This window comes from Rhinopithecus bieti, unplaced genomic scaffold (genome assembly GCF_001698545.2).
Source record: "Rhinopithecus bieti isolate Rb0 unplaced genomic scaffold, ASM169854v2 scaffold_12077, whole genome shotgun sequence".
In the NCBI taxonomy this organism is placed as follows: Eukaryota; Metazoa; Chordata; class Mammalia; order Primates; family Cercopithecidae; genus Rhinopithecus; species Rhinopithecus bieti.
This window is the reverse complement of record NW_016807340.1, coordinates 981,005-992,218: the sequence shown is the minus strand read 5'-3', so window position 1 is coordinate 992,218 and position 11,214 is coordinate 981,005. Positions and strand designations below refer to the sequence as shown.

Genomic DNA, 11,214 nt, shown 5'->3' with positions numbered 1-11,214 from the left:
TGAAGCAGGAGAATCGCTTGAACCCAGGAGGCGGAGGTTGCAGTGAGCTGAGATCCCATCATTGCACTCCAGTCTGGGTGGCAGAGCAAGACGCTCTCTTCAAAGAAAAGAAAAGAAGCAGAAGAATGTTTGCAGTAGGCAGACTTCACATCCCAATGTCTCTTTAGGACTTCATGGATGTGGGGCATTAGCAGAGGTGACAACAGCAACCACCTGACCTCTGTATCAACCCTACTCACCATGGTATGCCACTGAATCAATAGTCCTGCAACAGCCTTTGCCTCCCATTCAGTTTTTCTCTACCCCATCCCCTACTCCCAGCAATTTGGTAATCACTGCACTGAATTGGTAATTCCCTGTACTAAATTACTAGAGTGGTTGCATTTCCCCAAATTAAACACAGACTAATACAGGGGAAAAAAAGCTAAGTCCCAAATGACAGATTGAGAAGTTGCAATATGAGGACATTATTTAGAAATCTAGAATTTCAGGAACATTAGCTAGCAGAGTGGGGGTGATAAACCTTGGAGAGCGGGTTTGGGAATAAATAGAAGTTAAAGTAACTTATAAATTATACTGCAGATATTCTAAAAAAATAACTTGAATCTGACCTCATCAATATAATCTTATTGTTATAAGATTAAGAATAATATTACCAGAGGGTAGTTTTAAACACACATACATATGCCAATTCTCTTCTTCTAAAGCTCTTCTTCGGCCTTGCATAGGGGCTCACGCCTATAATTCCAACATTTTAGGAGGCTAAGGCAGGAGGATCCTTTTAGCCCAGTAGTTCAAGATCAGCCTGGGCAAGGTAGGGAGACTCCCATTTCTACAAGAAAACAAAAAAATTAGCCAAGGATGTTGGTGTGCACCTGTGGTCCCAGCTACTTGGTAGGCTGAGGTGGGAGGATCTCTTGAGCCCTAGAGTTTAGGCTGCTGTGAGCTGTGATTGCACCACTACACACCAGCCTGGGCAACAGAGCAAGATCCTATCTCAAAATAAAGAAAATTTTTCTTGTGTCAGGTTTATAGTATTAGTACAGCCTAAGGAAGAAGTATATTCAAGCCTTTCATTGACCTCCAAAAACAATCGGTATGTATTGATACAAACAGAACATTCTGATGCTTTCTTTTAAACCCATATATATAGGCAGTCTAACTCTGTCCCAAATTTCTAAGAAGTATCAGGAAGCCTAAGTCTCTGTGATTACTTTTGGCTCTGCTTCTACTAACGACCATTTAGCATTTGCTGACTCTCATTAGGCTGAATAGATCCACACAAGAAGCTCATCTCCTGTTCTTGCATTCTCCATCTACCTCTTAACCACAGTGAGAAAGACTGATACACATCTTTTTACACAAGCTTTCCAGAGAAGCTGACTTTGCTGAAGTTTGGGGACGATGGAGAGAATTTACTTCAGAGAAACAGAAATATCTATAAAATAACATTTTAATTGCTGTTTCTACAAAGTCTTGTAAGCATTTCTGTAACTTGGCCGACAAACTCCTGCCCTGCTGTTCAGTTGTCTAGCTGTTCTGCCTCCTGGGTTCCATCCCTCATAGAATAAAAAAGTCATATTTTCTTTTTCTTTCTGTCTTTTTTGTTTGTTTGTTTGTTTGTTTGTTTTAGACAGAGTCTGGCTCTGTCACCCAGGCTGGAGTGCAGTGGCATTATCTTGGCTCAGTGCAACCTCTGCCTTCCAGGTTCAAGCAATTCTCGTGCCTCAGCCTCCCGAGTACCTGGGACTACAGGTACCTGCCACCACGCCCGGCTAATTTTTGTATTTTTAGTAGAGATGGGGTTTCACCACGTTGGCCAGGCTGGTCTTGAACTCCTGGCCTCAAATGATCTGTTCACCTTGGCCTCCCAAAGGCTGGGATTATAGGCATGAGCCACTGCACCTGGGGCCTCTAAAAAGTCCAATTTTCTTACACAGAAAGATTGAAATCACTGCAACCTTCTTCAAACTCTTCTCAAGGCCTCCCAGTACAGAGTTCAAGAGCCAGAATAAACTTTGAAATTATGGCTGCCGGGTCAGCCACAGCACATTTTCAGAACACAGCCATATCTTTCCCCATTTTTGATCACAAGGTAGATTGTAAGGAGAGAGGAGTTAATTCAAATTGCCTGAAGAATGACTTCCTGATTATCAGAACAATCAAATAATAAAAGCAGTGCCCAGAGAAAATTATAATGTGCCACAGTTGAAAATACTGTGAAAAGGTAAATAACAATCTACCTGGATAAAGTACATAGAATACGATTATATTTTAAAAATCAAAAGTCATCCTTAATCATAAATTTCTTACTTTATGTGTATGTGCATGCATTTCCATGTGTTTTATTTAGTTATGTTTTATATCATTAAAACTTTTTCCACTTTGACAAGCGTATGACTGGGAATGTCTCCCAATTTTCTTTGTGATAGTTAATTTCCACATAAGCAGTCATCAAATTATAACATAACTCTAAAATATTTTCATTCAGTAGGTTAGATTCTAAAACCAAGGAAAAGATTAAAAATCTTGTTCCTTGGAAAAGTATGCATATTCAATGTTTCTGAGCCACTCATCAAAGTTTGAAGAGTGCAGATGAAACAAGCTGAAAAGGTTAAACCCCTGAAGGCTTATTACTTTTACTTATTAATGAGAAATGCATAAGTGAATTTGTGACTTTCAGGCTGTTTGAAACAGCCTTATTACAGAGCCATAATTTGTGTGTGTGAGTGGGTGCGTGTGCATGTTGGTATGCACCAAAGTTTTATGTGTTCATTTCTTGCATTTGAAGTACTCTTTGATGACATCTTTGGCCTGACACTCCTTGCCGGCATCCTTAACTTCTACACAACTGCCACCAACCACTTTACAGGACTTCCCCTCTCTGTCAGTTTCGCAGAGGCCTACTTATTCCTCCAGTTTCTTGTCATCAACCTTAAGTCGGTTGATTTGGTGTTTAGCACAAAAGGCCTCCACCAACTTGACATACACAGGCTCATCAGAGTTGGATGCAAGCACACTAAGATGGGCTTGGCACTTGTCTAAGGCTTTGGCAGCCTCGAGAATTCCACATGCTAGGTCATCATGGACGAGGGCAGTCTTCAGCACCTCTTGTAAAGCAGTATTAACATCCATTAAACCTCCAGCAGTAATGCCTTCCTCGGCCATGGCGGTGGCTTACTGTGAAGCTGAATCTTGAATGTACCCAAGCCTCCACTTCCATGCGACTAGGTGTTGGCAGGGTAAGAAATGCATAATTTACGTATCTTTAAATTTGTTCAACATAAGTGTACAATGATTTCTTGTAAATTTATGGAGTTGTGTAGCAACCACTGTTCACTTAAAAGTATTTTCATCACTCCAAAAAAGTCCCTGGTGCCCATTTGCAATCACTTACATTCCTACTCTCAGGTCCAGGCAACAATTGATTTTTTTTTTTTTTTTTTTTTTTTTTGGTCACTATAAGATTTGCCTTTTTCTTAAGGTTTCTTGTAAATGAAATTACACAAGGTAGTCTTCTGTGTCTGGCTTCTTTCACTTAACATAATGTTTTAGGGTTCATCCATGTTGTATCATGTATCAATAGCCATTCCTTTTTATTGCTGAATAGTATTCCACTGCGTAGATAATATATCACTTTTTATGTATCCACTCATTAGTTTATGAACATCTGGATTGTTTCCATCTGGCTATTACACATAATGCTGTTATGAACATTCATGTGCGAATTTTGTGTGGGTACATGTTTCCAACTCTCTTGGGTATATATCTAGCAGTGGAATTTCTAGATTAAAGATTCTATATTTACCTTTTTGAGGAACTGCCAAACTGTTTTCCATAGCAGTTGCACTGTTTTTGCATTCCTAACCAGCAATGTATGAGGTTTCCAATTTCTACACACATCTTAGCAAAAACTTGATATTGTCAGTCTTTTTTATTATAGCCATTTTAGTAGGTATGTAATAATAGCATGTAGTTTTATTTTGCATTTCCCTAATGATTAATGGTGTTAAGCATTTCTTCATGAGATTATTAGCCATTTTGTATTTTCTTTGTTAAATGTTTATTCAGATTGGGTGTGGTGTTCCATGCCTGTAATCCCAGCACTTTGGGAGGCCAAGATGGGCGGATCACCTGAGCTCAGGAATTTCAGATCAGCCTGGCTAACATGGTGAAACCTCATCTCTACTAAAAAATACAAAAATTAGCCAGGTGTGGTGGCACATGCCTGTAATCCCAGCTGCTCTGGAGGCTGAGGCAGGAGAATCGCTTGAACCTAGGAGGCAGAGGTTGCTGTGAGCTGAGATTGTGCTACCACACTCCAGACTGGGCAACAGAGAAAGACTCTGTCTCTACATAGCTTTTGCCTATATATATATATATATATTTGTTTTGTTTTGTTTTTGTTTTTTTGGTATTTTTTTAGAGAGATGAGGTCTCGCTATGTTACCCAGGCTGATCTGAAACACCTGGGCCCAAGCAATTCTCCCACCCTAGCCTCCCAAAGTGCTGGGATTACAAGCATGAGCTACCACACCCAGCTCTTTTCCCTATTTTTTAGTTGGATGGTTTGTCTTCCATTTATTGAGTTATAAGTATCCCTTATGTAGTCTGGATGGAAATAGTTTACCAGATGTATTACTTGCAAATATGTTCTTCCAATTTGTGGCTTGTCTTTTTATTTTTAAGACTCAGGTTTTGAAATCAGAAAAAAAATATATAATGGACTCAATATTATTTGAAAATTGTACTTAATCTCCTAATAATTTTATGCTTTTAAATCTTTAAACACAATACAGACAGAAAATGGAAACTGGAATTACAATTTACTTCCTAGAGGATGAACTATAACACAGGAAAAGCCTTTTTTTTTTATTTTTTGTTACATATGTATATTTGTGCCAAGCCTTTTATTATAATATGTTTTGACATGAGATTAGTGGTTTACAGCTAATTGGCTGAGGGAGAAGAGTCCTGATTTGTAGCATTTCCAATTTTCGTGGTATAAATACTCCCCCAGGGACAATTTTAAGGCACTAATGGTTTAAAACCAACTCAAAAAGTTTCTGAACATTTAGCTATTGACCCTAGAGAACCAGAAAGAACCAGCTCTAGCATACTACTAAAAATCCATGATTGAACTGGTAGTAAAAAGTCTTAAAGAGAAATGAAAGAAGAAGGAAGGGAAGGGAAGGGAAGGGAAGGGAAGGGAAAGGAGAAGGAAGGAAGAGACAAGAGGAGGGGAGGGAAGGGGAAGGGAAGGGAGGGGAGAGGAGAGGAGAGGAGAGGAGAGGAGAGGAGAGGAGAGAAGAGAAGAGAAGAGAAGAGAAGAGAAGAGAAGAGAAGAGAAGAGAAGAGAAGAGGAGGAGAATAGAAGAGGACACCTGCTTTGGAGGAATTTGCAGATTACCAAGAAAGATATCACTGATCCTTTACATGAAAATGAAATGAAAATTAGTTTTTAAAAAAACAAGTCAACAGATTATAAAAACACATAAATAAGCTCTACAAAGAATGAAAATGAAAATAAAGTCATTCTCTGGAGCAGAAAATGGAGACTATTTTATAACTGTGGTATCACTATCACTAATCCAGAAAACCCACTGAAGGGACTGTGGTGATTATGAGGAGTTCGTTCCATGTTGTTTGTGTGGTGCTGACTCTTCCCATTCACTTCTGGCCGCTAACACACAACTCTGGCCTATCCCCCTTAAACCTAGCATTGGTTCAGGAAAGAGCACATGGACCAGTCCCTCCAAAGCCCTCCCTGGAGCTTTTCCTGGAAGAAACAAGAGATCAGTAGGCATTAAGTTATGTAGGCCTTGAGTTGCAGTCTGCTCAAGTGATGACTCACTCTTCCCCCACTATTTAGCAGCTGTGGGATTTGGGAGGTGTATTTGTCTGTTTTTACACTGCTGACAAAGACATACCTGAGACTTGGCAATTTACAAAAAAGACGTGTAATGGACATACAGTTCCACATGGCTGGGGAAGCCTCACAATCACAGCAGAAGGCAAGGAGGAGCAAGTCACATCTTACATGGATGACAGCAGGCAAAAAAGAGAGCTTGTGTAGGGAAACTCCCATTTTTAAAACCATCAGATCTTGTGAGACTCATTCACTATCAAAAGAACAGCGCAGGAAAGACCTGCCCCCATAATTCAATCACCTGAACATTTAGCTATTGACCCTAGAGAACCAGAAAAGCCAGCTCTAGCATACTACTAAAAATCCATGATTGAACTGGTAGTAAAAAGTCTTAAAGAGAAATGAAAGAAGAAGGAAGGGAAGGGAAGGGAAGGGAAGGGCATGCACCACCAGGCCCCACTGGGTTCCTCCTGCAACATGTGGGAATTGTGGGAGTTACAATTCAAGATGAGATTTGGGTGGGGACACAGCCAAACATATCATGAGGCATTAAAAAACAACTATACTATCTCCTTCTACATTACAAGGCACTCCCCCTAGCTACAGTGATTTGTCCAGAAGTAAGCTAATCAAGGCAAACCACAAGCCTTTCAATCAACCCTTCAGGAGCTACATGCTCTCTTCCCCAGGAAATGACCCCCTGGCCTAGCCTGAGGATACACATAACACATGCGGGATGGCAAGGCCCACAGAATCCCAGAGAAAGATTGATGAGGCCACTCTTGAAGATGGTTCTACATCTTTACTTTTTAATTGTGCAAACAAATAAATCTCTTTTGTTTAGCCAGTTTAAATTCCGTTTTATACTGCAACAAAAGCATTCTATTGGGTTCAACATCTTTCTACCTTTGTTTTTTTGGTTGTTGTTAACTTTTCTGTCATTTGATAGTGCCAAAATTTTGTAATTTTGTGCTCTTGGGCTTCAACTGTTCACGCATCTTTCTTTTTTTTTTTTTTTTTTTTTTGGCAGTGGGGGTGCGGTGATGGAGTCTTGCTCCATCATCCAGGCTGGAGTGCAGTGGTGCAATCTAGGCTCACTTCAACCTCCACCTCCCAGATTCAAGCAATTCTCCCACCTCAGCATCCTGAGTAGCTGGGATTACAGGCATGCACCACCAGGCCCCACTCATTTTTGTATTTTTAGTAGAGACAGGGTTTCACTGTGTTGGCCAGGCTGCTCTCAAACTCCTGACCTCAAGTGATCTACCTGCCTCAGCCTCCCAAAGTGCTGAGATTACAGGCATGTCACTTGTCTTCTGATCTTTAAAGTCATCCAGCATATCTGTGGAAGCAAGCATGGAAGGACAAGGATGAGAACACGCTGCTATTGATCCACAGTCATCTGTCCTTTCTTAACCAACAATCTCTTTTCATGCAGGCCTGCTCGACCCAGTTTTGGACTGTCTAACTTTACTCCAACCTTGCCCACCAGCAGAACAGTGTATCTATCAATTACCCCTGATTCCTTATGGAGAACTATGGCACCCTGGGCAAAGAACACCCTGTCTTGAAGCCCAACCCAGGCTCCTGGGACTTGTCCAGACTGAGGTCTTAGCACACACCTATTAAGAGAAAGAATCAAATAGCTGCAACATGACTTTCTACTGATTCTTCTGGCTTTTGTGACCATTCCATTTCAATTCTTTTCAAAAGTTCTATTGGCAATATCTGCTTCTTAAACATTAGCAATTCCCCAGGTTTAAGTGCCACATAGTAATTCTAGTTTTAATTAAATCCACAGAAATTAAGTGTTCTGTCCAAAATCAGGCTTGGAATTCAACTTTCTAAAGTCCAGGGGAGGATTCAGTTAATTTCTACATCTGGTAGAACAATCTTTAATAGCCTTAATTGGATAAACATCTTGGAAAAGTTTATATTTAATTCTGGGGTGATGTTTTCTTTTCTTTTTTTGTAAAGACAGGGTCTTGCTATGTTACTCAGACCAGTCTTGAACTCCTGGGCTCAAGCCATCCTCCTACTTCAGCCTCTCAAAATTCTAAGTTTACAGACATGAGACCCCATCGTGCTCAGCCTGGATGTCATGTTTTTAAGCAGAATGTCGATATATAAATACATTCTGAATGAAGAATCCAAAAGGCTTTATTAGGTGGGGAAAGTAAAGGGACTAAGAATGTTCTCTCTTGAGAAGAAAATTCTTAGGAGAGAGCAGACAGCTGTCTCACATATCTAAGTGTCTGGACTGTATAAAAGAAACTGGATTTAGGCCAGGTGCAGTGGCTCATGCCTGTAATCCCAGCACTTTGAGAGGCCAAGGCGGGTGGATCACCGGAGGTCAGAAGTTCAAGACCAGCTTGGCCAACATGGTGAAACCCCGCTACTAAAAATACAAAAATTAGGGTGTAGTGGTGGGCATCTGTAATCCCTGAGGCAGGAGAATTGCTTGAACCTGGGAGGCAGAGGTTGCAGTGAGCTAAGATTGTGCCATTGAACTCCAGCTTGGGTAACAAAGCGAGACTGTCTCCAAAAAAAAAAAAAGAAAGAAACTAGATTTATTTCATGCTCCTCATGAGGAGGATTGGGAACAAGGATCAAAAGGAGCAATTAACTCAATTTGGATTAAATGTATAATAAATGAGATTTTTCTTCCTTCTTCTTCTTTTTGTTTTGTTTTCAGATAGATTCTCGCCCTCTTGCCCAGACTGGAGTGCAGGGGCATGATCATGGTCCACAGCAACCTCAGCCTCCTGAGCTCAAGCAGCCTTCCCACCTCAGCTTCCTTAAGAGCTGGGTACACAAGTACCCAGCTGTACTTGTAGAGCTGGAGTCTTGCTGTGTTGCCTAGGCTGGTCTTGAACTCCTGTGCTCAAGGGATCCTCCCACCTCAGCTTCCCAAAGTGCTGGGATTACAAGCAAGAGCCACTGTGCCTGGCCTTGAGATTTTTCAATAATTTGAATTGTTCCCAAAGGTAACAGATTGATTTGTGAGGTGGTGAACTCCCATCTGTAAAAAATGTTAAGCAGTATTTAGATGCCAACCTATCAGGGTTGCTGGAGATACACACTCCCAACTGGAAGTGGCTTTTAAGATCACAGATATTTTTTAAATTCTAGAATGTGTCTCAAATGAAATGCAATTTGTAAAATCTTAACTGGCACTTCTCAAACTTTAGTGTGCATAAAATCACCTAGAAAACTGGTTAAAACACACATTCAGAGTCCCACCTCTCAGAGATTCTGATTCATTAAGTCTGAGGTAAGCCCCAAAATTTGCTTTTCTAGTAAGCTCACAAATGATGCTGATTCTGTTGGTCCACGAACCATGCTTTGAATAGCCCTGCAAATCACTATTTTTTATTCGATATTTGTAAAGAGATGAAAGTAAATTAAAAGACTTGGCAAGCAAAAAGAAATGAAAAGTAATGTGTACTTGGTGTTCAAATAGGAAATAAAACAGTGTAATGACGTACTTCAAAGGAAAAAAAATCTTCCAAAATATAGGCCACATCTACACAACAGTATGCAAATATTTGGAGAGGAAATTAAATAGTACATATGGCTATGGGTGTTCATTTCTAACTAAACTAAACAGTCCATCAAAGCCTTTCTTTCAGACATTTAATTAAGTAATTCTGAGGAGATGATGTCATTTAAATATTTCTTGTTTGGGGGTCAGGGACCCACTTAGGTTCAGGTATCTCTTCTGCTCATCTCTAAATCCTTGTTTAGCAACTCCACCCAGACCATTAGCAAAATCCAGGGTAAGCTTGTCAGGAGTAAAGGAGAGCTGTTTGGGACAGATAGTGTAATTCAGATTGTAAATGTCTTTACCCTTGAAGTGGAGATCTAAGAAATCATCTTAAAACGATAAGCTCCCTAATGGTAAGTTCAAAGGAAATCCTTATCCATACTTCAAGGCCTCATCTTAAATTGCACTCCCTCATTAAGTCTTTCCTGATTCCATCAATAGACTGTGAGCTCCAAATCCTTATCTCACTGGCAGATCTCTTAAGCTATAACCAACTAATTCCGAACTGTAATGTTATTTGTTGTATCAGTGTGGATCCAATCACACAGTGGGTTACATAGAAGAAATATAATACAAAGAATTATTAAACTCTGATAAATGAATATACAGAAACAAAGACAGTAAAATAAAACTATAAGGTACCCTAGGGCTGAAGGAGAGTAATCAAGGAAGAACAAAGTTGTAAAGGGGCCCCCTCCCCAGACCTGGGATACAGACCTCATTGGAGAAGGTGCAGTTCAGCCTGATAACAGAAACAGAAAAGTTCACTGGTTTGCATTAGCCAGAGCTAGTCTGGGGTCACTAGGTGAGCAGGAAGCATCCCTCCAGTGTGCAGCCAGAGCTTAGCAGATCAGAAGCCAGATGCATGGTTGTGCACAGGTGGTGGGAATCCAGGCAGCAGGCAAGCCACACAGTAATGTCTCAGTGAAAAACTCCCAGTCTGTTGACAATCCACATGCAGGTTTGCACAGGGAATTGAGGCATTCATGTGGGCAGGAAGACTCTAGGACACCAGTCTCCATGCCAAGGGGTCCATGGGAAGCTTATTGCCAGGATAGGCTGAAACTACAAGGTTGCCTAGTGACTGCGTATTCTAGGAATGTGACCAAAACAGAGTTCCACCAGATGTCTTCAAACCTACTCCACCAACTCGCCATGCAGTAGTCAGAAACAGCAGGAGACATCTTTCCAACAGCCTCTACTAAGAAAACTTAGCATCATGCTCACTGTAAGGAGGGGACACTCGAAAGAATTCTGCCCATTATCAAAGGGCATATATTCTGGAGTGAATCTGGAGCTAAGAGGCAATAAAGTGATGGTTGACATATATGTGTTATTACAAGATTGTTGATTCTTTTAGGATTAAAGACTGGGTTTCATCTCTGTAATCTCTGTGGTATCTAGGTCTCATTGTAACAAACTATCCCTCAGTAAAAATTGAAAATTCCTGGCTTTTTTTTCAGAAATTGACAAGCTGATCCTAAAATTTATATAGAAATGTAATGGACCCAACATAACCAAAGCGATATTTGAGAAAACAAAGTTTGAGGACTTGCATTTTCTGATATCAAAACTTACTACAAAGCTACATTAATCAAGACAATATAGAACTGGCATAAGTGTAGACATATAGATAAGTAGAAGAGAACTGAGATCCCAGGAATAAATCATTAAATTTGTAGTGAATTGATTTTTTAACATAGGTGACAAGACAGTTCAATGGAGGAAGAATATATTTTATTTTCTTTTTTTTTTTTTTTTTTCTTTAGACAGAGTCTCGCTCTGTTGCCCAGGCTGG

General features: G+C 40.3%; 1 pseudogene; it reads right to left on the bottom strand.

Moving 5' to 3' along the window:
* Positions 1–2,772: 2,772 nt before the first annotated feature.
* On the bottom strand, positions 2,773–3,168 carry LOC108535371 (40S ribosomal protein S12 pseudogene; annotated as a pseudogene).
* Between the last annotated feature and the right edge of the window lie 8,046 nt (positions 3,169–11,214).